Source organism: Dipodomys spectabilis, unplaced genomic scaffold (genome assembly GCF_019054845.1).
Source record: "Dipodomys spectabilis isolate Male_0828 unplaced genomic scaffold, ASM1905484v1 ptg000002l, whole genome shotgun sequence".
Lineage (NCBI taxonomy): Eukaryota > Metazoa > Chordata > Mammalia > Rodentia > Heteromyidae > Dipodomys > Dipodomys spectabilis.
Window position 1 is genome coordinate 28624487 of NW_024870679.1, and position 25522 is coordinate 28650008.

At 36.6% G+C, this 25522-nt stretch overlaps 1 protein-coding gene and 1 pseudogene across 1 annotated transcript in view; both read right to left on the reverse strand.

Annotated features, from left to right (window-relative positions):
- The window catches only part of St6galnac3 (ST6 N-acetylgalactosaminide alpha-2,6-sialyltransferase 3), a 534011-nt gene that overhangs the window by 109803 nt on the left and 398686 nt on the right, over positions 1-25522 (reverse strand). The window lies entirely within an intron of this gene.
- LOC122112733 lies at positions 11727-12558 on the reverse strand (annotated as a pseudogene).

Sequence of the window (25522 nt, forward strand, 5' to 3'; positions counted from 1 at the left end):
TGAAAATGATAAACTGAAGGATTTTAGTTTTTGTGGTTTTCTGTGAAACAGGAATGTATGGTGGTCTGTGTTAATACATAATGATCTTTATCCAGCCAAATTAGAAACAGAAATGCTTTAAATCATGCCAAAGGTCAGAAGCTTATCATCTGTCAGCAGAATAATAATAGAACTACTCTGGACACAGTCAGCATATGGACCATTTCTCTGTGATAGACTTTATATTTCTGCTTGTTCCCTGTTTTCTCTTGTTAGAAGATTATTCTATTGTATTTGGGGCAATGGGGGCTGTCTGATTGCCTTGGAAGTCCTAACAGCTGCATGATCATTTAACTTAATTACACTATGAAGCAGCAGAAGACTTATATGGTTTCTAGTGTTAATTTTGTCCATTTCTTATGACCACATCATTAAGCTGGAAAAGTGATTTTCATTCTCCCTTCGTTCCCCTCAAATAGCTACAAAGATAATCAATAACAAAGATACATGACAATTTTTTTTTTTTGGTCAGTTGTAGGCTTGGGCTTGGTCTTTGGGCTTGGGCGCTGTCCCTCAGCTCTTCAGCTCAAGGCAAGTGCTCTACAGCTTGAGCCACAGCACCACTTCTGGTTTTCTAGTGGTTTATTGGAGATAAGAGTCTCATGGAGTTTCCTGCCTGGGCTGGCTTTGAACCATGATCCTGAGATCTCAGCCTCCTGAGTAGCTAGGATTACAGGTGTGAGCCACCGGTGCCCGGCACATGACAATTTTTACAAGGATGCTAGGATTGTGTTACTAAAAGTGTTGTCAAGATATGAATTAGTTTGCTATGTCTGAAAAAGCAAATCTCTTTTCTCTCTCTTTCTTGAATTACTTTAATGGGTGAGAATATAGAAGTATTTACACCATGTTGCTCAAGCAGAATGTATACTTACTTTACAAACAAAATTACAACTGCTAAGGGAAATTTCCTCCCCCCCCCAAAACTGTTTAATCTCTGAAATGGACAATATACTTGTCAGCTTCTTGGGCATTGATACAATGGTTCATAGCACACCTTTCCATGACCCAAACCCATCAGATTCATCAAATGTCTTCATTTTTCACAATAAAAGTCTTTAAGAGCTCTAAGGAGGAAACAAGCTTTGTATGAGCAATATATGCCACCAAAGCCAAACCTGAGGATATACTAGAAAAAAGAACCAGGAAAATGAGGATATTCATCTTGCAAGTGTTTGAGATGCTATTTCTCAGCTAATCTCTCCTACAAATCAAGAAGTGCAATTCAATTCGAATCGAATTCGTTTGTCTCTCAAAATGCCTAGTAAATCCTCAAAAACATAAACTCTGTATTTGCTCTGCATCTCAGTTTCTACCCATCTTCTCAGGAGTACAAGTTTACTATGGCATAGGGAAATATTAAGACCTAGGATTTTATTGGAATTCTCTTTTCTTCCCTTTTCTCTCTCTCTCCTTTGCTTTCACATCTATTAATGAATTCAACATCATAAACAATAATGTTTAATTAGGAACTAAAGTGTCTACACCAATTAAACATGAAGGAAGTATTCAAAAACACAGCAGGAGGATAATATTTTTAAAGCATTTAAATTGCAAATTATGTTATTGATGGAACTTTTAAAGGAAGTTTGCATTTGGAAAAAAATGATGAGAGAAGTCTAAAGTGAAGTATTGGCTCAATGGCATTTATAGACAAATAAATATTTAGGATGGCTCAATTTGCAACCATAAGCATATGCATGAGGTAATATAAAAGCTGATAAGAATTGTTCTTAATTTCTACCTCGCTAAGTCAATGAGAAAAAATAAAAAGCAACTGAAAGGATTCCAGAATAATGACATGACTCATTAGTGTTCAGGCCACTCCAAATTAAAGGATCAATCTTCAGTTGTTCAGTGAAGAAGATTATTAATGAGTTTCATGCATGGATATTTGGGAGATGCTGTAACTCAGCTTTTAGCAAAACAACAAAACACAAAAATACTCACATAAAGCTCTAACTACAGACTTCTAGGGTTTTTTTTTTTTTTTTTTTTTTTACTGTCTTCTATAAATTGCTCCATTTTGATTCTAGAGCTCACTGAATGGTGAACAGGTATAGGAATGAAAGTTGTTTGTCTCCTAAACAACTTGTGAGTCTTGTGAGCTACATAGTCAGGGTAAGTGCTAGAAAACGGGCAGTTTGTATCACCACAGAGAAAGTTACAAAGGAAGAAAGAAGATGAATCTTCATTCCACAAAGTTTATATTTCAGAGTATAATGGTAGTGAATTCAGAAGACAATGAAAGTCAAGAAAGGTCAGGAAGCTCTATTTGAAAGCTCTGGAGTATAGTAAAGTTGACATTATTTTGCTTTTGAGGTTGGAACTTGACTGTCAGATTCTTTATTTAAGACCTTCAGTATTCTACCTGCTTGCGAGATGTGTTTATTTGAAGCCTTTGGTACAAATTTGGTGTTTGGAGAAACCTCAACTAAATTGTCTTAATCCTTGCAAACCAATTAGATAAATAATAATGAAAGTATATGAAAAAATGAAATATTTGGATGCCCAAATCAAAGTAGTCCAGAATATGTGGCTTAAAGGGGGTTGGGAAGTTTGTGGATTATGATGTTTCTTCTTGAACCAGCTGTAAGAAAGGTATTAGATTAAGATTCTCTCCACAGAGTTGGAATACTGCCAGAGCAAGAATACATTTGTTCTTTGGCTTCTGGAATGACCTATATCCTAATACATTTCTATGTTAGGGAAGAAAGGAAGCTGACGTCTTTGGAATTCTTTTCTAGGGTCAAGGAATTATGGCAATTGAATTTCCTAGTAGATTTACGTTTCTTTTTGAATTGCAAAAGAACAGAAGTATAGGATTCCTTGTCAAAGTTCTTCAAGTTCACAGTCTGGTACTTTGATCTATTTTTATTTACTTTTTAGTTTAAATTCAAAGCCAGTCTTCATAGGTGCCTTCACAACAAGCTGCAAGCCTATGGGAAATGCTCCCTGACTCCTCTGTGTAGCTAAAGTTTAGACTCCTCATTTTGATCAATTAACATTTCAGAGAGCTAACTTTTCTCAGAAATAGGAATAGATGTCACTTCCAGAAAGCCACTTACATTGCTACTCATTTTCTTTTCAGTGCCTTGTTTATGAATAAAAAATGCACTGATGATTTCATAATGAGAGTATATTATGTAGAAATGGGGATATAATATTTGAAAAGTATGGCTTTTTATGTGCTTCTCAATTTGTCTTTTTATGTGATGTTTTCCTTTTCTTTTCTAAAGAGAAATATAAAGTGTTAGGAGAGAAATGAAATATATTACACAAACTACACACACACATCTACATATATATGCGTGTGTATGTGTGTGTGTGTGTGTGTGTGTGTGTATATATATATATATATATATATGCTTCTTGAACTACTATGAAAGCTAGAGGAACCAGATGATTAAAGTCCTTCATTTGTAGGGAATTCTTTGAGAAATTCCAGTAGTTGGAGAAAATTGTTTTATTAAGTTTTGATAAAAGCATAGAATATATCAGGTTCTCCTCAAATATGTATTTTAATGTTTTTGTTTCTTTCATGCATGTGTTTCTAACGCATTTATAATATTATCTCTTTGTTGCTTTGTATGTCCCTCCCCCACAGTGTAACCCCCGCTTTCACTATATTTGATGTCAGTATAACATGTGGAGGAGACGGGGACAAACAAGTCGTTTAAGGATTCAGGTGGACCTGTTGCAACAATGAGAAGTACAAAATGTCATGTCAAAACCAGCTTTACAATGTCGGTGTTGGGGGGGGGGGAGGGAGGGTATGATTGGGTGAGGGGGAAGGGGGAGGCTGGGAAGGGAGGCGAAGGGTAAACAAAGGAGGAGGCTGCAATGCTTGGTAAGAAATGTATGCATTTTCCTGCCCATGTAATTGTAACCCCTCTGTACAGTATGTTCTCAAATAAAATAAAATTAAATTAAAAAAAAAAAAGAATATATCAGGTTCTATAATGAAAGAAAATAGTTTTTTCCCTATTTCTTTAATGTTGCATACAATATTTTGGATTGCTAAAAGCAATAGTATTCATCCTATGAGAAGTCTCAATTACACTGGTCATGGTGGGAGTCACATGTCTGTAAACCCAGTAATAACTAGAGAGTTTAGCAGTAGGGAGTCAAGATGGAGGACAAATTCAAGACCAGCCTTGGCTTTGACATAACAAATTTGGGCTAGCCTGAGCTAGCAAGACTTACAATTGTCCACCTCCCCCAAAATGAACTATAATACAGAGGGAAAGAGAGATAGAAGTAAAACCATTGAATATGAAATTCATGTTTTCATTTTAGAGTTAGAAACAAAAAATAATTATCTACATTTATCGTGTTATTATATTTGAAGTATAGACATGTAGTCTTTACCTTTAAGCAATTTACAAGATATTATTAGTAGAGACAGATATTTCATCAGATATTTTAATATAGAGCACAAAGTCCAAAATGCTATGGGGTCTCTAGATCAAGATAGCTTGCAGAATTTCCACCTAAATACCCTCTCAAGTTGCTACTGAAAGGATTGACTAACAAATCATTATAAATGCCATGGCAAGACTAGACACTGGTCATCTTAACAGCAAGGCAGTATATTGCTAGGAATTTGGGGAAGGTAGTTATAAGAATAGACTAACAGGCTTATTTGTTACATGAAGATTAAAGCAGATTTTATCTGCCCAATTTACCTGCTGATGAGAAGCACAATAATTATCAACTTAATGATATATAATAAATAGCGGTGGAAATAACAACTTGAGGGTAAAATAATGGGAAAAGGGGGCTCTTGGAAAAGTACAGTTATGGTATTTAGTTGGATTTTCCATAAAAATTCATGCAGAAATTGAGCATAAGTAGACTGGAAAATTGGGCATTCACTAAAAAGAGGGCCACACTCCCAGAAGCAGAGAAACCAATAAATGTTTTGGTAACTTAATTAGAATGGAATAACAAAATTAGATTTAAGGAGCCCAAAGACACCACTAATTCACCCTTCAAACCAAATTCTGAAGTGTGTAAAAGAGATAAAATATATCTAAACTCTAGGAAGTCTTGTGGAAATTTTTATATTTTCCTAGTGGTAAGAAGGCAAAGACCCACTAAGGTGTTTGGATCTAGTGAATGAAACAATCTCCTAATTGCAAGCAATATGATACTCTGGACTGGAGAGAAACAAAATCAGTTAAAGACTAAGTTTTAAACAAATCTCTCAGCTAGTCTAAAATCAGCTTACTTAGAAATGAATTAAGCTCTTATTGTATCTGCCTAGCAGAATAAAGGCAATTCTTTTCTAACACAAGATCACAACATCTGGACCTCTTTAATATTAAACACAGTGTTCAGTGCTTATTAAATTCATTTTAGGAACAGAAAGAGACAAGATTATGTATTCAAAGCAAGAAGGAAAAAAACAGATGATAGAAACACATCTATAGGTGATATTAACATTAAAGCAAAGACTAAGTGCTGGGAGCATGGCTCACGTGATAAAGCATAAACTTAGCAAGCACGAAGCCCTGCATCCAAACCCCTGCAGAACAAAACCCAGGCAAGACAAAGACTTTAAAAGAACCTCATTACTATGAACAAGCAAAGACAGAACAAAAATATTATAGAAAAAGGGAAGATAAAATTCAGGACTATGTCCTAGAACATGTGATGCTGACCTAATGCCTATTCCAGTTTCTCACTGTCTGTAATTTCAGTGAAATTTTCTGTATGCAAAGGAGTTTCTATTTGGCATTATACTTTGCCATATAGTTGGCACAGATTTGGTTGAGATCTCAAGAGTAGGAGAAAGAAAAGTAAGGGAGAGCCTGGATGCTACAAAATCCCAGGATGAACCAAAAAGATCGTTGACAGTGTATCTGCTACAGCATTGCAAGTACAAATTAATATGGCTGTTGTCTCCCTTCTGTCTTCAAAATTACACATAGAATGACTTTTATGGCCAATTCACCTGGACACATAGAGTGAAGAGAATTCTAAGGAATAGAGTTCAACCTAACTTAACTGATACAATACAAAGTCATCACAGAATCTGTACAAAAGACTTCCAAGAATGTTCTGGAAATTAAAAAAAGTGTTGTATCTTGAAATGAAAATGAAATTGATACAATAACACAAACTGTACCCACTTAGGGACAAGATTAGTGAATCTGAATTCAGTCAACCAAAAAGAGGCAAGTAGAAATACAGAGACTGGAAGCTGGGAGAGAGAATAGAGTGTAAGTGAAATTTTATACTGTATATGGAGCTGATAATCAAAAAGGAAACATAGAATTGGAAAGAAGTAATATTTGAAGAGATAATGGCAAAAACATTTCCAAACTGAAAAGTATCAATTCGCAAAATCAAACTATTGTAAACCAAATGTCTATTTTAAGGGTACCAATATATAGCATGGAAAAATATTTATTTGTTTTTAAAAAAAAGTAATATGTTCCCATGGTTTCCCTTATTTGCAATATCTAGTATATGTATGAGTCAAGCAGGAAAGGTCAGATAATGTGATGTTAGGAAAATGAACACTTAGATATGTATTTAAATGTTTTTTTCTTTCATGCATTTGTTTCTAACTCATTTATAAGATTATTTCTTTGTAGCTTTGTATGTCCCTCCCCCACAGTATAACCCCTGCTTTCACTATATTTGATGTCGGTATAATTTTTGGAGGAGATAGGGAAAAACAAGTCGTTTAAGGATACAGGTGGACCCGATGCAACTATGAGAAGTAAAAGTTGTCATGTCAAAAACGAACTTTACAACTTTGGTGTGGAGGGGGAGGGGGGTTGGGTGGGGGGGGGGGAGCCTGGGAAGGGATGTGAAGGGTAAACAAAGGAGGAGGCTGCAATGCTTGATAAGAAATGTACTCATTATCTTGCCCATGTAATTGTAACCCCTCTGTACAGTATGTTCACAAAAAATTAAAATGAAAATGAAAAAAAAGTAATATGTGGGATAAACCTTAAAGGTGTTCAGGGTAGGCAAATGTATTCATTACTTTCAAAAGAAGCATGAATAAGATTATAGCTGATTTCGAAGTAAGGTGGGTGAGCGTTAATAATTCACAGCCATCCTGGTGTCTAGTCAGTGCTGTCCACCCAGCTCCAAGGCCTGGGGAAGAGACAAGCCATCCTTTGAAATGCAGATGCCTAGCTCCAGGTGAGTTAGGTGGGCTCCACTTCAGAGAAATGCAGATGTTATCTTGTTTTCCTGGTGGGGGAGGGTGACACCCCCAACCTCCTCAGATGATAGGCATACCTGGACCTCTGGAGACCCAGGCGGGCACTTGGCTGATAGGTTGCTAAGCCTGTCAGTCCAGTGCCTGGGACTGGAAATGTCCAGTCACCCTGCTCCCTGCGCAGACCCTGTTTAGGCATGGAACAGCACAGGCACCTTGACACCATGCCACATGTGTCTGAATGATTGTGTTCTGTGTCCTGGCTCCTGGCTCATCTCCGGTCATCATGGCGTCTCAGTTCAGTTCTCCATCAGAGCTGAATTGGTTTGTTGTTATTATTTTTGTTCTTTCTTTCCTTTCTGGCTTGTTTCCTAAAAGTGTTATGTGTACTGGGGGGCTGCAGACCTTTGTAACAACTGGCTGTCTGCAACCTGATAACTGTGATTAAAGACTCCAAAATTCGGGGCTGGGAATGTGGCTTGGTGGTAGAGTGCTTGCCTAGCATTCATGAAGTCCTGGGTTTGATTCCTTAGTACCACATATAGAGAAAAAGGCAAAGTGGTGCGATGGCTCAAGTAACAGAGTGCTAGCCTTTAAGCAAAAGAAGCTTCGGGACAGTGTCCAGAGCCTGAGTTCAAGCCCCATTACTGGCAAAAAAAAAAAAGACTCCAAAATTCCATCCTCCAAATATCTAGTATATGTCTGAGTCAAGCAGAAAAGGTCAGATAAGGTGATGTTAGGGAAATGAACCCTAAGATATGTATTCGAATGTTTTTTTTTCTTTCATGCGATTGTTTCTAACACATTTATAAGATTATTTCTTTGTTGCTTTGTATGTCCCTCCCCCACAGTATAACCACTGCTTTCACTGTATTTGATGTCCGTATAACTTGTGGAGGGGAAGGGGAAAAACGAATCGTTTAAATAGGGATACAGTGGACCCATTGCAACAATGAGATGTACAAGTCGTTATGTTGAAAAATGAACTTTACAACTTTGGTGGGGGGGAGGGTAGCGGGGAAGATTGGGTGGAGGGGGAGGATGGGAAGGGATGGGAAGGGGAAACAAAGGAGGAGGCTACAATGCTTGATAAGAAATGTACTCATTATCTTGCCAATGTAACTGTAACCCCTCTGTACAGTATTTTCACAATAAAAAATAAAAATTAAAAAAAAAAGAAAAAAAACAAAATGTGGCTTCTGGAATAATTCACCTTACAACAATTTCTCAGGTTAAATTATATAAGCAAAAAGACATTGGAATTCTATTTAGAAGTACTGAACATAACTGTCAACTGAGCATTTTATACTAAGGGAAAACAGGCATCAAAAATAAAGTAAATTAAAAGTATCCAGAAAATTCTAAATCCAAATAATTGTTGTCAGTAGGGCTACATTAGAGAAAGTTTTTCAGGCAGGAGAAATATGATCACAGAGTAAAACACAAAAATGGAGGAAGAAATTCAGAGCTATAAAACAATAAATATATCAATAAATTAAGAAAAACAGATGGCATCAAAATAATATTTGTATCTGGGAATTTAGTAACTATTGAGAATTAAGATGCCAATAAACCATAAGAATAAATGAGGTTAAAGTATTATAAAGGTTAAGACTATTAATAGGTAAAAAACTACCTGTAATAAGTCGTGAATACACACTGTAAACCCATAGTCATCATTATGAGTTGTTTTAATGTGAAAAAATAAGAAGATGCCCAATAGAAAAATTGAACTACAAAGTCACTTAATCTGAAAGTAAGAAAATAAAAGACATTTGAAAAAACAAGATAGGCCAAATACTGAGATAATAATAATAATAATAATGATAATAATAATAATAATAATATAAACCCAATCAAAATAGTTCAAATGAAGAATTCTACTTATAGTATGCTTACAACAAGAAAATATCATGTACAATGTGCAAGGTCGGCTCCTGGACGGCTGGCAGACTCCTCCTTCCTCTAGGCCAAGTCTCTGACCAGTATCTGCATTACCTAGGCAACTGGCACACCTGAAAGGGGCCACATCTGTATCCTGCTGAGATCACATCCAGATCCCATGTGGCCACACTTTTCTCCACCTGGTCCCACCTCCTCTTACCTGGTCCCACCTCCCTTTACCTGGCCACGCCTTCTCCCGCCCCTAGGCCTGTACTAACAGCCAGACTTTCCTTTTCCCAGCCTCTTGGAGTGCTGGCCAGGGGCCAGCTAGTCTGCGGAATAAACCACATGCATGGTGTTGTTCTTACTCTGCAGCCTCTTTAAATACCTAACACAATGTAATTCTTAACCATAGAAAACTGATGAAATTAGATGGAAACCAATCAAAATATATTTTTAAGACAAAGAACACTACTAGACATATTACAATAATAAGGTCCCAGAACATGGAGAAAATATACCACTACTAAATTTATCCAGTAAAAAAGAACTTAGCAGGATTCTGGAATCTATAAACCATAAAGGTGGAAAAGCTGATAAAGGAAGTGGATTTTGCTGAAGAGAACAAAATGAAGCAAAAAGAAAACACACTAATAAAAAGACTTTAAGTACAAGATCAGAAGTAGTGAAGACTGAGAGTAGATAGACTTAGTTGTTGGGTAGTGTGTGTGTGTGTGTGTGTGTGTGTGTGTGTGTGTGTGTGTGTGTGTGTGTGTGTGTGTGTGTGTGTGTGTGTGATGTCCCAATGTATAGTTTTAGAATTGACTGTAATTGTGGCTTTATAAAACTGGGATTTTGAGAATTGAATCACCTGATGAGTTCAGATCTTCTGCTATAGTAGATGAGCCTTTCAATTCTCCTTTAAGAGATGTTTTTCTACTTATCTATCTATCTTTCTTTGCCTAATCCCTGGAACAAAGGCTGCTGTTATTGGAGTTTATATTTGCTGCTAGTTCAATAGGGATTCTCATTTGTGCTAAGTAAATAAGATGTCACTATCAATACTTTTCAATCAAGATCCTCATATACAAATATAAGCAAACATCCATGAATTGCTAAACATTGGTGGGAACTACAGCTTGAAAGAGTCATTGACTCAACAAACAGAAGTACCAACTAAGTAAGCAGAAGTTAATAGAAGAAACAGAAATGTGTATGTATCTTCATGTGTCAATATATGCACACATATTTTCTCAAACATCATTAAGCATCAAAAATCAAAGACATTGCTTTTCCCAAATACTATAAAAAAGTAAAAAATGTTCATTTTGTTGACCTTCCATTTACCTTTTCCTAAGGAACTTAGTTTTGACTTTTAGTGTGACACTAACATGCTTCTTTTTTTTTTTTTTTTTTTTTTTTTTGTCGGTCGTGGGGCTTGAACTCTGGGCCTGGGCGCTGTCCCTCAGCTCTTCAGCTCAAGGCGAGCGCTCTACCACTTGAGCTACAGCGCCACTTCCGGTTTTCTGGTGTTTTTTATTGGAGATAGGAGTCTCACGGTCTCTCCTAGCCGGGCTGGCTTTGAACCGCGATTCTCAGATCTCAGCCTCCTGAGTAGCTAGGATTACGGGCGTGAGCCACCAGCGCCCGGCTTCTAACATGCTTCTTATGGTGTCACCTGCACAGAATACATAGAAGCCTGATAGGACAAGGAGAGTGAGCGCCTATCAGCTGGTACTGAAGTTGGTCTCAGCACTGTGAACTCTGAAGTTATTTCCAAGTACAGATGCTTATTTTCCAGAATGGCAGTGGAAGGAAGAAATGCACGAAATGATACCTGAAGGGACTGAGAAAGTAGGGTTTGCCAAGCAGGTGCAAGGCCTGGGCTCCATCCTGGCTCTGAAGACTTGTAACCTGGACTTATAACCAGGAAGACTGTAGGAGGAGCAGCAGGATGAGCTCCCACACAGCTGGTGGGCTCAGTAGGCACTTGTGTCTGGCAAATCAAACAGAAGCTCCAGATTCTTCAGCCCTCACCTCCCAGGGCTCTGGTGTTCAAAGTTGCTATCAGAGGTAGGGGCCACTCTTCCTGTCACCAAGCTCCTAGAAATGGGAGCAAGGGGAGGTGTGCATGCTCACAGCTGAGAGCTGTCAGGCACCAAGCGCTGAGCTGGAGGCTGAGCCTGGGGAAGTACCAAGTACTGCCTTGCAAACTCTGACTGGAATACCAATTCACAAGTGAGGATTTTTACATTTTCAGTAAGAACTTGCTATCTAAAGTCCGGATTTCTGGGAAAGCAGCTCAGTGGTAGCATGCACAGGCCCTGATTTCAACACTCAGTGCCACAGAAACAAAAGAAAAACAAAAACAAAAGAAAAAGAATTCCAGAGTTCTTCTTAATGTCTTAAAAGCGGATTAAACCCAAAACAGAACCCAGACATGAATGATATGAAGTAACAGGTTTACCCAATTGTTTCCCTAACTTTTTCTTAAACTATTATAGATGGAGAAAGAAGCAGGGTACAAGGCTCTGTGGTGCTGTGAGACCAGACAACCATCAGGATGCATCAGGGCACCAACTTTACTGCCACAACAGGTGTCTTTGCCTTCCCAAATCTGTTAGGACAAGGCTGAGATGAAATACTGCAGGGAGACATCTTCATGAACCAAATCAAAGTAAACAGTCCTGTTCTACACAAGATTGCATACGGCTTTCGTAGGGTTCACTTGCTGTCCTGTGAGAAACTGTAGGAGCTTCTTGATGTTTATGTGCATCTCAGTCAGCTCCTTGGAACTTCTGTTTCTACAGGTCTCAGAGGCTAATGGAGGGTTTCCAAGACCCTTAAGATGAGTGGTAACACATACTAATCCAGTTTCTATCTTCAAGTTCAATTCTCCATTTAGGTTTGCTTCAATAACAAAGTAATTGCTGATACTTCTTCATTTTTTCCAAAATATTCTTCATAGTCTTCAAAACTGGTAAACAAATACTAACATCAGAGTCAGAACTAAAGGTTCCTGTAGGTCATTCCACAAGTTTCTAAGAATAATGTTTATGTGGATGAAATGTGTCACAATTCGATTGCTGCTTGACACAGGGAACAGCTCTACAGAGGCAATAAGGCAGGGAAAGTATTTTTCGGCTAACTTGATTTTCAAGGTTCTAGCATTCTGTACAGTCTTCAAGGCTAGAGATAAGTTTTCCGATATTAGTTTTAAATAAATCTCTTGCAGAGACATCTTCCATTTGAAATTCGCTGAGAAAGTTCTCCTGCTCTAGCTCACACCACATGCTCACCCCTCCACAGGCCAGCTTGTCTGAGAGGAGGAAGTTCAGTTTAGCTGGGCGGATTCGGAAGGTGTAGATTTTAGCAATTATGGTGATCATGTTACTGACTCATGTGAAGTGATTCAGACAGGCCGAATCCACAATCTAGACTCGAAACTCCATGGTGGGGGCCAGGCCGCATGGTGCAGAGGCGCAAAACCCAGACCCACCTGCACACTTATTTTTTGTTGTTTGGGTTTTTTTTTAACTGTATTTTTTTGTCTTTTCTTTTTTTTTTGGTACTGGGGATCGAACCCAGGACGTTGCACTTGCTAGGCAAGCGCTTTGCCACTGAGCTACATCCCAGCCCTGCACACTTATTTTTTTATACTCATTGAAATTCAAAATGTCTATAATAAAAATGGCTTAATAAAAAAATAGATGGTCAAAATCATTGGAAATAAAAGACACAATTACTATAAACTTGATAAATGCACGAAGTAGCTAAGAATTGAATAGTGACTTAAAATTGAAATAAGAAACTTTTAGGAAAAAAGTAATAATGACAAAGTGTTGAATTATATGAAAGAAGTAATTACTCTTGGAGAATGAAAGTCAATACTGAGAATCAATAATGATTAAAGAGATAACTAGCTATAACTGTGATTGTACAATTGTGCTAATACAATAATCACTAGTCATGTATGTCTATTTAAGTTTTAGACTAAATTTATTAAAATTTAACAAATTTTAAAAACGCATATCCTCAATCTACTATGCATTTCATATAAATGGCTACTGGTTTGGACAGCATGGGAGAAGAAGCTTTTACTTAATATAAACTGACACTTCGGCATCTCTCTCTTTACCAGAAAACTGTCTTCAATGGTTTTATGAAACATGATTTTCATCCCAGGATTTTATACTTAAATTAGCTTTAATGTGTGAAGATTCAGTTGACATTTGTAGAAAAAGAAGTTACCAAGATATTTTATCCCACAGAATCTTTTTGAACGAAATACATGAAGATCTATTCAATAGCAACAATATCACCACATACAAAAATAAAAGAATCTAAAAAAGGATGATGAGCAACAATTTTTTTAATGAGAAACAATTTGACTGGAATGCTCATGGATATATCTAAAAATGGTTGATAATACGATTCTGATACTTGATGCAATTTGTCAAAAGTAAATCTTACGAATATTCTTTTTTTTTTTTTTGGTCCAGTTGTGGAGCCTGAACTCTGGGCCTGTGTGCTGTCCCTCAGCTCTTCAGCTCAAGGCTAGCGCTCTACCACTTGAGCCACAGCACCACTTCCCGCTTTTTTCTTTTTACTTATGTGGTGCTGAGGAATCGAATCCAGAGCCTCAGGCAGGCAAGCGCTCTACCACTGAGCCACCTTCCTAGCCCTCTTACAAATATTCTTAAGAAAACAAAAACAACTGGTAAAACTGGCGATCCATGTGCAGAAACTGAAAAGAGATCCCCATATATTACCTTGCACCAGCATTAATTTAAAATGGATCAAAGACCTCAGTGTAAGACCAGAAACCATGAAGCTTTTGCAAGAAGGTGTAGGGGAAACACTAGGGCTCCTGGTCAAAACTTCTAAATATAAATCCAGAAACACAACAAATCAGTGAAAGAATTGATAATTGAGATTACATCACACTTACAAGTTTCTGCACAGAAAAGGTCACAGCTAATAGGCTAAATAGAAAGCTCACAGAATGAGAGAATATTTTTACTAGCTATACATCAGACAAAGGCCTAACATCCAAAATAGTCTTGGAGCTCAAAATATGAAACCCTCAAAAAAGAATTAAAGATTTGATTATTTCAACAAAACACAGGAAGGGATAAAGATGGGAAAGAAGTGAAAAAAGTACTAATCATCTAATTCAGAAGGAGGAATTAGAATTGTACATAGAATCTGAAATTGTATGTACCAGAGCATATTTAAATATATGTTATTTGAAAATATGGAAAGTGTAACTCTGTAAAAGGAATGTAGGGGGAAAGAACCCAATAAAACTAACTCAATGCAAACAAAAAGGAAATAGGATATATAAAAAGGAAATTAGAATATATAAGATTGATCGAACATTTCATACAAATGGCTAACATAAAGAAATGTTCAATATCCTTAGCCATAAAGTAAATACAAGTGAAAACTACACTAAGATTTCGTCTCATACTAATAGGAATGGTAATCACTCAGATGGAAAAACAACAACAATAAATGCTGAGAGGGGAAAGGGGAAAAGGAACCTTCAAACATTCTTTTATGGAAATGTGAACTAGTAAAACCATTATTGAAATCAGTATGGAGGTTCTTTAAAAAACTGAAAGTAGTCCTGCCTTATTATATCTAAAGGAGTGTAAATCAATATGCAAGAAAGATACTTGTATGCACATTCTTATTGTAGCTCTGTTTATAAATGCAAAGATGTATAATGAGCCAACTGACCAATGGTGCACCAATATGTACCAAAATATGGTGCATATATACTGTGGATATTACATAGGCATAAAGAAAAATGAAATTAACTCATAGACAAAACCAGAGATCATGTTGAGGGAGATAAGCCAAGCTAAAAATAGCCGAGAATCCCAAGTTTTTATTCATTTATCCAATCTAGACCCAAAAGATATACATATAAACAGGCATATACATATGTATCTGTACATACATAAACATAAACATATGCATATGTACATATACACATGTATATATACATATATCTGTGTGTAGAAGGAGAGAGATTGTAACTATAAGACTGAGATGATGAGGCAGAGAGACAATGGAGGGTGAATGTTAATATTGAAATACTTTTTAATTGTGTATGAAATACATTAGAAATCTCACTGAAAGCTGGGGAATGGGAAGAGACAGAGAAACAGAAGATGCTAATGTTATTAGAATATAATATATTCACATATGAAAGTCATGGCAAAACCTCATGGGTCAATTAATATACTAATAAAAAATAAATGATATGAAAATACATCTGCCTCTTTTAGGGAACAAAAAGAGGTGGGAGATGGGAGACTGGTGAGGATGCATGAAGGTGAATATGGTCAAAGTACTTTATATGCGTACATGAATAGAACAAAGGAAAGTGTTGAAATTGTTTTGCGAGGGCGAGGGGTGGATAAAGGGAATGATAGAAGAGGTGAACTTGATGAGGTACACTGCATACATGTATGAAAATGTCACACTAAAACCCCTTTGTATGCAAATTAAAAATCTTAATAAAACATTTCAGTTATTATAATACTGAATATAATAAAATACCTTATTAAAATGGAATCAACAGAGCATACACAAAACAGTTTCATCTATATGTTCTTTACTAGAGTCATAAATACATTAAAATGGCACAGAAGAGTGGAATATAAAGGTTCAGTAATAAATCAACACTGGCCTTGTTAATCAGAAATATGCCCAAGTTTAAGACCGAAAGAACTGCAATGGATAATTTATCATATATCCCTCTGGGTGTAGTGGATTGCTCCCAAGATCTTCCACAGATACTAAAGTCTGTAGGTTCTCAATCTAATGTGAAATGGCATAATCTAAGCATATAATTTACACATATTCTGGCATATATTTTAATCAAATTATTATACACAATTGTTAATATAATATAAATTCTGTGTAAAGAGTTCTTGATGTATATTTTAGGAATAGATCACAAGAAAAAAAGCCTGTATATGTTCCATATATACACAGTTATTTTCAAATATATTTGACCCATGTTTGGTTGGATCTAAGGATATAAAAATCTGTGTGCTTCAGATTTTTTACTGCACTTAGCAATATGAATTTTTTTAAAAAGGTAAATCTGCTGGGTCCAAGGGCATATGGTTTTTATCCCAGATACTCCAGAGTCAGAGATTTTGGAGGACCACACTTGTAGGACAATTTATGAGCTACAAAGTTAGCAAGACTCCTTTCTCAACCAAAATGTTGAGCATGCCCCTGTGTGCTTACTGTGAAGGAAGCTTGAGTAGGAGAATTTTGGTCCAGGACTGTCTGAGAACAAAGCACAAGATCTTAACTGAAAAGTAACTACTGCCCAAAGAGCTAGGACATGATATAAAACTTGCCTGGAAAGCTCTGATTTCAAACTTTAGTACTGAAAATAATAATAATAATAATTTAGAATTCTAGAATTAGAAAAATATATGAAGTCATAATTTTATTTAGACACCATCATTCATAATTCTCTCAAAATATCAATAAAGTGGTCAGAAATAAATTTCAGTACAGAACATTTATCACTGACAATTCTATTCAACAGATGAAAATGAGTTATTTCCTTTCTTGTGTGAAGAGTGATTTCAGTATTGGAGTTTGAAATCAGGGTCTTACTTGAACTATTTTTCAGATATCATTCTCCCCCACTTTTTTTTTTTTTTTTTGCTAAGACTGGTTTTCTACAATGATCTTTCTTATCTACACCTCTTGTAGTAGCTGGGATTAGCAGCACATGCAGCCCCTAAATGATTTTTTTCTAAGATGACTATCTATATGAAAATGAACTATAAACCCACAGAAAGATCTTATACCACTTAAAAAGAGGAAATCAGTTCTACATTTTTTGAGCAAATGATAAAAATATTCATTGCAGCATTATTTACCATAGCTAAGATATGGAATCAATCCAGATGCCCCTCTGTAGATGAATAGATCAAGAAAATGTGTTATATATACACAATGGAATTCTACACTTCCATAGAAGTGAAAAGAATGACATTGCCCCATTCGTAAGGAAATGGAAAGGCTTGGGGGAAAAAATCATATTAACTGAAGTAAGTCAGACCTAAAGAAATACAGATCCCATGGTTTCCCTTTTGTAATAATTAGTATATGCCTATGATAGTCGTACCAGATGAACAGAATAGCTCAATAGCCATGTACATATGACCATATAAGATGATGCTAAGCAAAACGTACTCTAAGATATGGAAATAAGAGATTTTCCTTTGTTGTTGTTGCTTTTATTTTACTATGTGATTTCTTTTTTCTTTTGTGTTTTCCCCCTATGACTTATACCCTGTTGTCACTGTACTTGATTTTGGTACCCAGGCATTGTATATATGTTAAGCTGAATTAGGGAAGGGGAGGGGAACAACAAAATGGTGAGACAAAAGACAAAGGGTAAACCAATGTAACAGTGATACTCACAAGATTCCAACAAGATGTTGGAAATGAACTGTACAACTTGCAGGGGGCAGGGAGTAAAAAATGAGGGAGGAGGTAACAAGTTAGATAAGAAATGTACTCACTACTGTACATATGTAACTGTCTTCTGTACATCACCTTGACAATAAAATTAAATTTTAAAAAAGTACATCAAAAAACTGCAATTGCAAATGTAAAAATAAAAAGGCACTTATTTATCAATTCTGAACTTCCTACAGTTTGGATCTGGAATGCCACCATGGCTCTGTGTGGAGAGTGCAGTGGAAGGAAGTTATGCCACTAGAGATGTGATGATGAAGGAGATATTGGGACCCTGGCCCCTCCTCTTCCTCTCTGCTGGCTTCCTGCCACCAAGAGGTGAGCCACTTTTCTCTACCCACTGCCACTTTACCATGATGCTCCCACAAGCTGCAAAGCAACGGTCTAATGTGCCCATGGACCAAAACAGTTGAAATAAAATAAGCATTGTTAGGTTTTTAAAGAAGAAGCTCAGTAAGAAGTACACCACGCACGTGGTATTCAGGTAAGGGGTAGGTTTATTCATTGTTCCAGCTGTCACCAGGCCAGGCTGGCACTCTACGGGGCTGGCAAAGAGAACGTCTGGCCTTGGGCTAGGCCTTATCTAGGGTAGGAGCGGGGAAAGGTGTGGCCACATCTAATCCAGATGTGACCTCAGTGGATGAAGATGTGACCTCTTCCAGGTGTGCCAGTTGCCTAGGTAACACAGGTACTGGGCAGACTTTGCTTCCAGGAGGGCGGAGTCTGCTCACCATCCAGGAGCAGACTCTACAAAGATGACCAACCCAGGTGTGTATCACAGGGCAAAACACTCATTAGCAATACATGACAATAAGAGAAAATCAACACTAAAATCACAGTCTGTCTTAAAGTGAGTAGCAATAAACACATATCAAAATGAACAATACCTTCCCAAAAAATCAAGGGATAAAAGTATCCTTAAAATGTACCACATAATAATGAAAAAGGCTGAAAATAATCAATACAGTGGAAGAAACAAATATAAGAAAGTTATAGGAAAGAGTCTTAAAAGGTGGAAAGCAAACGAAAAAGTTACTGGTGGCAAGCTCAAATCTACAAAATATTGACAAGTCTAATAAAAAAAACTGTATAACTGAGTTTAAAATTAACACCCGTATATGGCAAAAAATACTAATAAAAGCATACTTAAAAGTCATATTCACACTAAAACACACAGATATCAAACCACCAAGATTGCGCAAGGATCACTTAGCTGAAGAAAATGGCAAAATTTTACTGCAAAGCACACATGACAGACTTGAATAAATGAAGCCATAAATCCTGCTCTTAGATAAGAAGAGTCCATATTTTAAATGTGTTGAATCCTCTGATATAAGGCAAACTTTATAAAATCTTACTGAAAATCCTATGATTGTTGTTCAATTTAAAGAAACCTATAAGCAGGGTACTGGTGGCTCATTCCTGTAATTCTCTACTCAGAAGACTTAGATCTGAGGATTGTGGTTTGAAGCCAGCCCATGCAGGAAAGTCCATAACATCGCCAGGAAATCAGAAGTGGAACTGTGGCTCAAAGGGGTAGAGTGTCAGTCTTGAGCTCAAAAGCTCAGGCACAGTGACAAGACTCTGACTTCAATCTCCTTGATAAAGAAAGAAAGAAAAGGAAGGAAGGAAGGAAGGAAGGAAGGAAGGAAGGAAGGAAGGAAGGAAGGAAGGAAGGAAGGAAGGAAGGAAGGAAGGAAGGAAAGAAGGAAAGAAAGAAAGAAAGAGAGATAGAGAGAGAGAGAGAGAGGAAGGAACGAAGGAAGAAAGAAAGAAAGAAAGAAAGAAAGAAAGAAAGAAAGAAAGAAAGAAAGAAAGGGAGGGAGGGAGGAAGGAAGGAAGAAAGAAACAGAGGATAAAGGTTTGAAATCAGCTGAGGCAAAAAAGTGCAAAAGAATCCATTTCCAACTAACCAGCAAAATACTTGACTGGAGGCAGAACTCAAGTGGTAGAGTGTCAGCCATAAGCAAACAGGGTGAGTAAAAGCAGGAGGCTTTGAGTTCAAACCCCTGGACTACCAAGAAATGAAAAAAAAATCAGAAATGTGACCAAGAGAACAAGATCAGCTTGGGAATTATTTACAAATAGTTCTATTTTTCGTGTGCTGGTCCTGGGGCTTGAACTCAAGGCCTGTGTACTGTCCTGAACTTTTTCTTTTCCTTTTCTTTTTTCTCAAGGCTAGTACTCTACAACTTGAGCCACAGCTCCCTTTCCAGCGTTTAAAAAATTTATATTATTTTCTTTAAGTAGTTGTATGAAGGAGTTACCATTCTACAAGTCAGTTGATCAGTACAATGCATCTTGATCGATTTCATGTCTTTCATTATTCTCCCCCATCCCTCTCAACCCATCTTCACAATTTTCTTAATTGCATAAGATATACACTGAATATTATGACTGTATCCCTTCCCTTCATTTCTCTACTGCCATGCCCTTGATCACTCCACCCATGCCTTTCAACTGTCAGATTCCTGGTATTCATTTGTTGGACTGTAAATTAGTTTTTCTAAGGAATTACACCATTTGAGTTTTTCTCTGCAAATACCATACTTTGGTCAATACATTTCTGTACACTTGCATATAATAAGACGTGTTTATACACACATTTGTAAATTAGTTCTAGTTTCCACATATGAGAGAGAACATGCATCTTCTTTGTTTCTGGGCCTGACTTATTTCACTTAACATTATTTTTTCCAGGTCTTTCCATTTCTTTGCAAATCATGTAGTGTCATTCTATCCAATGGATGAGCAACATTTCATTGTGTATATATCACATTGTCTTGATTCATTTGTCCATTGAAAGACATCTGGCTATTTCCACACAGGCAGTTCTTTTTGAAAAAAAAAAAAAACTTTTAGTACGTATTTATCAAAATATGCGATGTATGTATTCCTGGTCATAATCTCACTTCCAAGATTTTTTTCTATAATAAATCCTGAACTTATAGAAAAGGTATATATGCTTGGTCACAAAAATTATTGAAGTCATTCAATTTTTAACTATGAAACCCTAATTCAAAAAGTTTTTAAGAAGAAAAAAAGAGGACTGGGAAGGTGGCTCAGTGGTAGAGTGCTTGCCTTGCACGAGGCCACATAAGCAGAAAAAAGCTGGAAGTGGCACCATGGCTCAAGTGGTAGAGCACTAGCCTTGAGCTGAAGAGCTGAGAAACAGCACTCACGCCCAGAGTTTAGGCCCCATGACCAACAAAAAAAAAAAAAAGAAAAAGAGAATAATACTATATACATTAAAAGCAAGAAAAAGATATAGAGTGTGTTTGTATATATGTACACCACAGATATATGTACATAAACTATATATGTATATTATGTATCTATATCTATGCAGGTATTTGTGTATATCTTTATTTCTATATAATCTCAATAGTATTTTAATAGTATTTTTTAAAAAATGACCGAGCTGCAGAATATAAGAAGAGGCAACAAGTACAAGCAGCACATGGGACATGGTGAACATTCTGAGAGAAAGTTCTAGACTGCAACTATGAGTTATTTTTGACAGCAGCAGAGGTCTGAAACCTGGAGGTAGTTTTTCACACTTATTATTTTATTTTTTGTGGTAGTAAGCTCCTATTTTTATGAGGTGTTGAGGAAGGAGAGAATAATGCTAAGCAATAATTTACAAATTTGAAGACTAAGATCCAGTCTCTGCCTTTAAGAAGGTAAGAGAGATAAACATTTCTCAGATTACCATGACATATAGTATAGAGAGCTGTGAGAGAAGCAAAAACAAATTGTAAGAGAAGTTAGGAGAGTGCTATTACTTCAAATATGTTATCTGATAATTCATCTTGTTTCACCACTTAATGTTGAGAGGAAAATTTAATTCATTTGAAATCATTTATTCATATCCCTAAACTGAACAGTGTATTGATTTTGATATTTATTTCATGACATTCAAGAGCTCTTCAATGTGGAGCCCTTTCCAATTTTAAGTATTCTCAAATCACCCAATCACCCATGATTGAACTGTCACTTGACTGGCAAAAAGGCACAGTCAATGACACGTTCTTGCTCACTTTAGTTGAATTTAGCAAACACAGGCTGCATGACCATTATATGCCATATATTGTGAAAGGTTACAGAGATGAAGAAGAGAGTTCTATCTCTGTGCTTAGAGAATCTTCAGATCTCCTGAAGAGACCATAGGTATAAACACATGAGCTGTGTTCAGGACACTGTAAGAAGAAAGCAGAGATACACATGCCAGCTTGGGAGTTGGGGTTCTGAACAGCAGTAGGATACCTTTAATGAAGTGGAGCCCACCCTTTCTGGTTTGCAAATCATGGGAAAGAAGGGACTGAAGATGGTCCTGGTTCTAACACTTAAAAGCTTCAAATGGAGAATTGAGCCTTACAAATTGCATTTTGGCCAAGACTTGAAATTGTAGAGTTGAGTTTTACTTTATGAATGAATGCTCTGTTATAGGATATGAGAAGAAAGATACCAGTTAGTTACAAACAAAAGACCTTGATATCAAAGGACTGAGAAAATCCTTTCTTCTCTGTGATATAATTGTCCCATAATTAGGATCCCTTCTTCCTTACTGCACATGACAAGAAGGATTCGTAGTTATAAGAGAGCAAAGGGGCTGATTGGGACAGGTTGTGCTGGCTTATGCAGGTCCAATCACACGATTCCTTAAGAGAGAAAGAAGGAGGCCAGAAAGGCAGAAAAGGGGATTGAGAATGGAAGCAGAGCTAAGTGAGAGAGGACCACAAACTAAGCAATGTGGACAGCTTTGCACTTTTTGTTGGAAAGGAAAAGGAAACAGCTTCTCCCTTCAGACTTCCCAGAGGGAGTGCATCCCTGTCAATCCACTTCAGGCTTTGAACTTCAGAGCTGTAAAAAAATAAATTTGTATTGTTTTGAAACACTGACTTTGTGATTGTCATAGTAGCAAGAGGAAATTAACACATTCCCCAAGCCAACCATCATCAGTGGAAATCATTTTTAGGCTTTCCCTTTGTGGCAAACTTCAAACATGATGCAGCCTTCTTACAATTAAAGTTTTGACTTCCTCTTGTCATTACATCTCCAAATAACCTGAGGGTCAAATCCCTTCAAGATAATTCTACTAGCCAGGATAACGAAGTGCAAAGAGCCAACAATGTACGAAAAGATGCTCAAGATTAGAAGGTTTTAGGAAATTCCAAATCAAACTCAACATGACATAAAACTTCACAATGGTTAAATTTAAATAAGAGATAACAAGTATGGAGGGAGTTGTACAGGAATTGGAACTCTAAAACACTGCTAACTGGGAACCTATAGTTTTGAAAATCATTTTAGAACTTTCTCAAAAGTCTACATGTGATTGTATGATCCAATAATTCTACTGGAAGATATTTAAGAAAAATGAAAACTGTCTTGCACATGAATTTCATGACTGTGTTATTCAATAGCTGCTAAAATGTAGAACCAAATTGAATGCCTATCAGTGGATGAGTTTATAAACTCATATATCCAGATATGTCATATATCCAGATAGTAGAATACTATTCAACCACAGAAGGAATGAAGAAATGTGAAAGAGATGAATCTTGAAAACATTCTAAATGGAATCCATTAAGGACCACAAACTCCATTTGTATAGATTATGCAGTGCAGACAAATCTAGACAACCAGAAATTAGACCTGTGGTTGCCTATGTCTAAGTGGTGGGAGATGGGTTAGGGTTACATGGTTTCATTTTGGAGTCATGAAATGTTCTAAAGCTGGTAAGGATAATGATTGCATAGCCCCAAGTAATGCTAAAAGCCATCTGATTTATACTTACCTTAATAAATCAAGATTTTTAAGAAGAAAATAAGTATTTCCCAAAAACTTATATTCTGAGATGTGTCATTAATTAGCTTCTCCAATTACTGCCACTCTACCTCTTAGGACATACAGGATTAAAATCAATAGCAGCTCTTGATCTGAACTAGTTAAACTGTGCGATGCTTTGTTTGGTTCTTGAAATAAGTAATAACAGAAGTTTTTGCTTGATCCTACTTGCTTCTTCTGGAACACTCGTGCCAGATCCCAACTGCATGTCATTTTGTTTTATTTCCCTAAAAATGTTCACCTTAAATATTTATTTCTGCTTCCTTCCAGTCATGCTCTAGGGCTATGTTCTTCTATGTCAGCATTCATATCTATTTACTTCTACCAGGATCTAGTCATTTCTCCATGCCCTACCCTACATGAAGAGATCATAGCCAATTGCCTTTAGTACATGATCTGATTGTTGCCATCTGATCCAGGCCTCTCCTTAGACAAACTGTCTGCACTTTCCTGCTTTCACTACTAAGATACCCATTATTAGTCTACTTTTTAGAGTAAGAAATTAAAGTTTTCCCTTAATTATAAATATGTCTTGTGAAGAAGGCATAGTTATACACCCTAAATATATCTTCCAAGATAGAGTCAATACAATAGTTGCTCTTTTTTTTTAAAAGAAATTGCTTAGGAATGTCTAAAACATGTGACACAACCTAGGAAGGATTTTGTAATGTTGACAACCTCAGCAAAGGCAACTGGGAAAATTCACAGAGGAAAAGCCTCAGAACAATTAAATTTTGTCTAAATGGGTCACTGAAAGAAAGGGACTATTAAAGGAGATTAAGACACATTTCACATTAAGACACATTTCATATAATTTTAATTTGCCATGGATGAAACGTGATTCCTTCCTTCCTGGGACAGGACTCTTCTTTTTACTTCTTCCATCTTAATGTAATATTGCTGTCTTATATTTGTACTTTTTACATTTCTGTGGTACAAGAAGTAGTTGTTCCTTGTACCAAGTATGCATTAGTTAATAAAGATTTGTGAGAGATCTGGGGTTGTAGCACAGGAGCAGAGTGCTTGTCTTGCAACCCAGGGCTCCAGATTTGATTCCTGATATTGCAAGAGAGCAAACAGGTCTGGAGTATGTGGATCAAATGGTAGAATATCTTCCTATTAATCACAAGGCCTTCAATTCAAATACTCCTGTAGACAAACAAAGAAATTGCAAGAACCCCAAGATTCAACAGGGTGAAGGATACTATGGTTGACTATAACTGGAAAACATTTATGACCTCGCGGTTCCATTTCAAAAAACCTCAGCCTCTTTCAGTGTTTACTAGCTTGTGCAGCATCAAAATTCAAGGTTCATATTTTTAAAATAATGATTGCTTGCCAAGGTAGGAACTGTACATATTTTAGTTTTCCTCTCCTGTTTAATGAGGTTAATTTTGCAACTCACTGCAAGTATGAACAGCCACATCCATAATACTTGGTGCTTAAATTAAGTAGCACCTCTGTGCACATGCTATTTCATGTGTCCATTTTAAGATTAGATTTAAAAAATCTTATTATTAGCAGAAGGGAAAGATTCAGAGCTGTCTTTCAGTGCCTTTAAATAGACAATGCTGAATTTCAAGAGCCTAACCAGAGGGACTAGCTCTGCATTTCTAGGGATATGGAGGTGCTTCTACTTCTAAACTCGTTGAACTCCTCTCCTCATCCAAAATAGAATTCTCAATTTAGATCCAGAGCTGCCAATCTGGGCCCTGTCTAGGATTTGCTTGAACGTATCTGTAAGGTGAATAACAATCATTCCCTGTAGTGTCAATAATTGATGTAAGATAAGCTGTAATTTGATTACACATTTACATACTCAATGGCACATTGCTTTGAGTTTTTCACTAATAGTTTTGGATGCCCATTTCTTACCAAACTTTCATAATTAGTTTATCCCTTCAAAAAATTTAAATATATTTGGCCACAATACCCACAGAACATTGTTTCCTGTCTAGTTAGGATTCTGAGGAAAAGATATCTATCTCAATATTGGGTATGTTAAGTTTCCTATGTGAAACTGCAATATGGGAGAGAGGG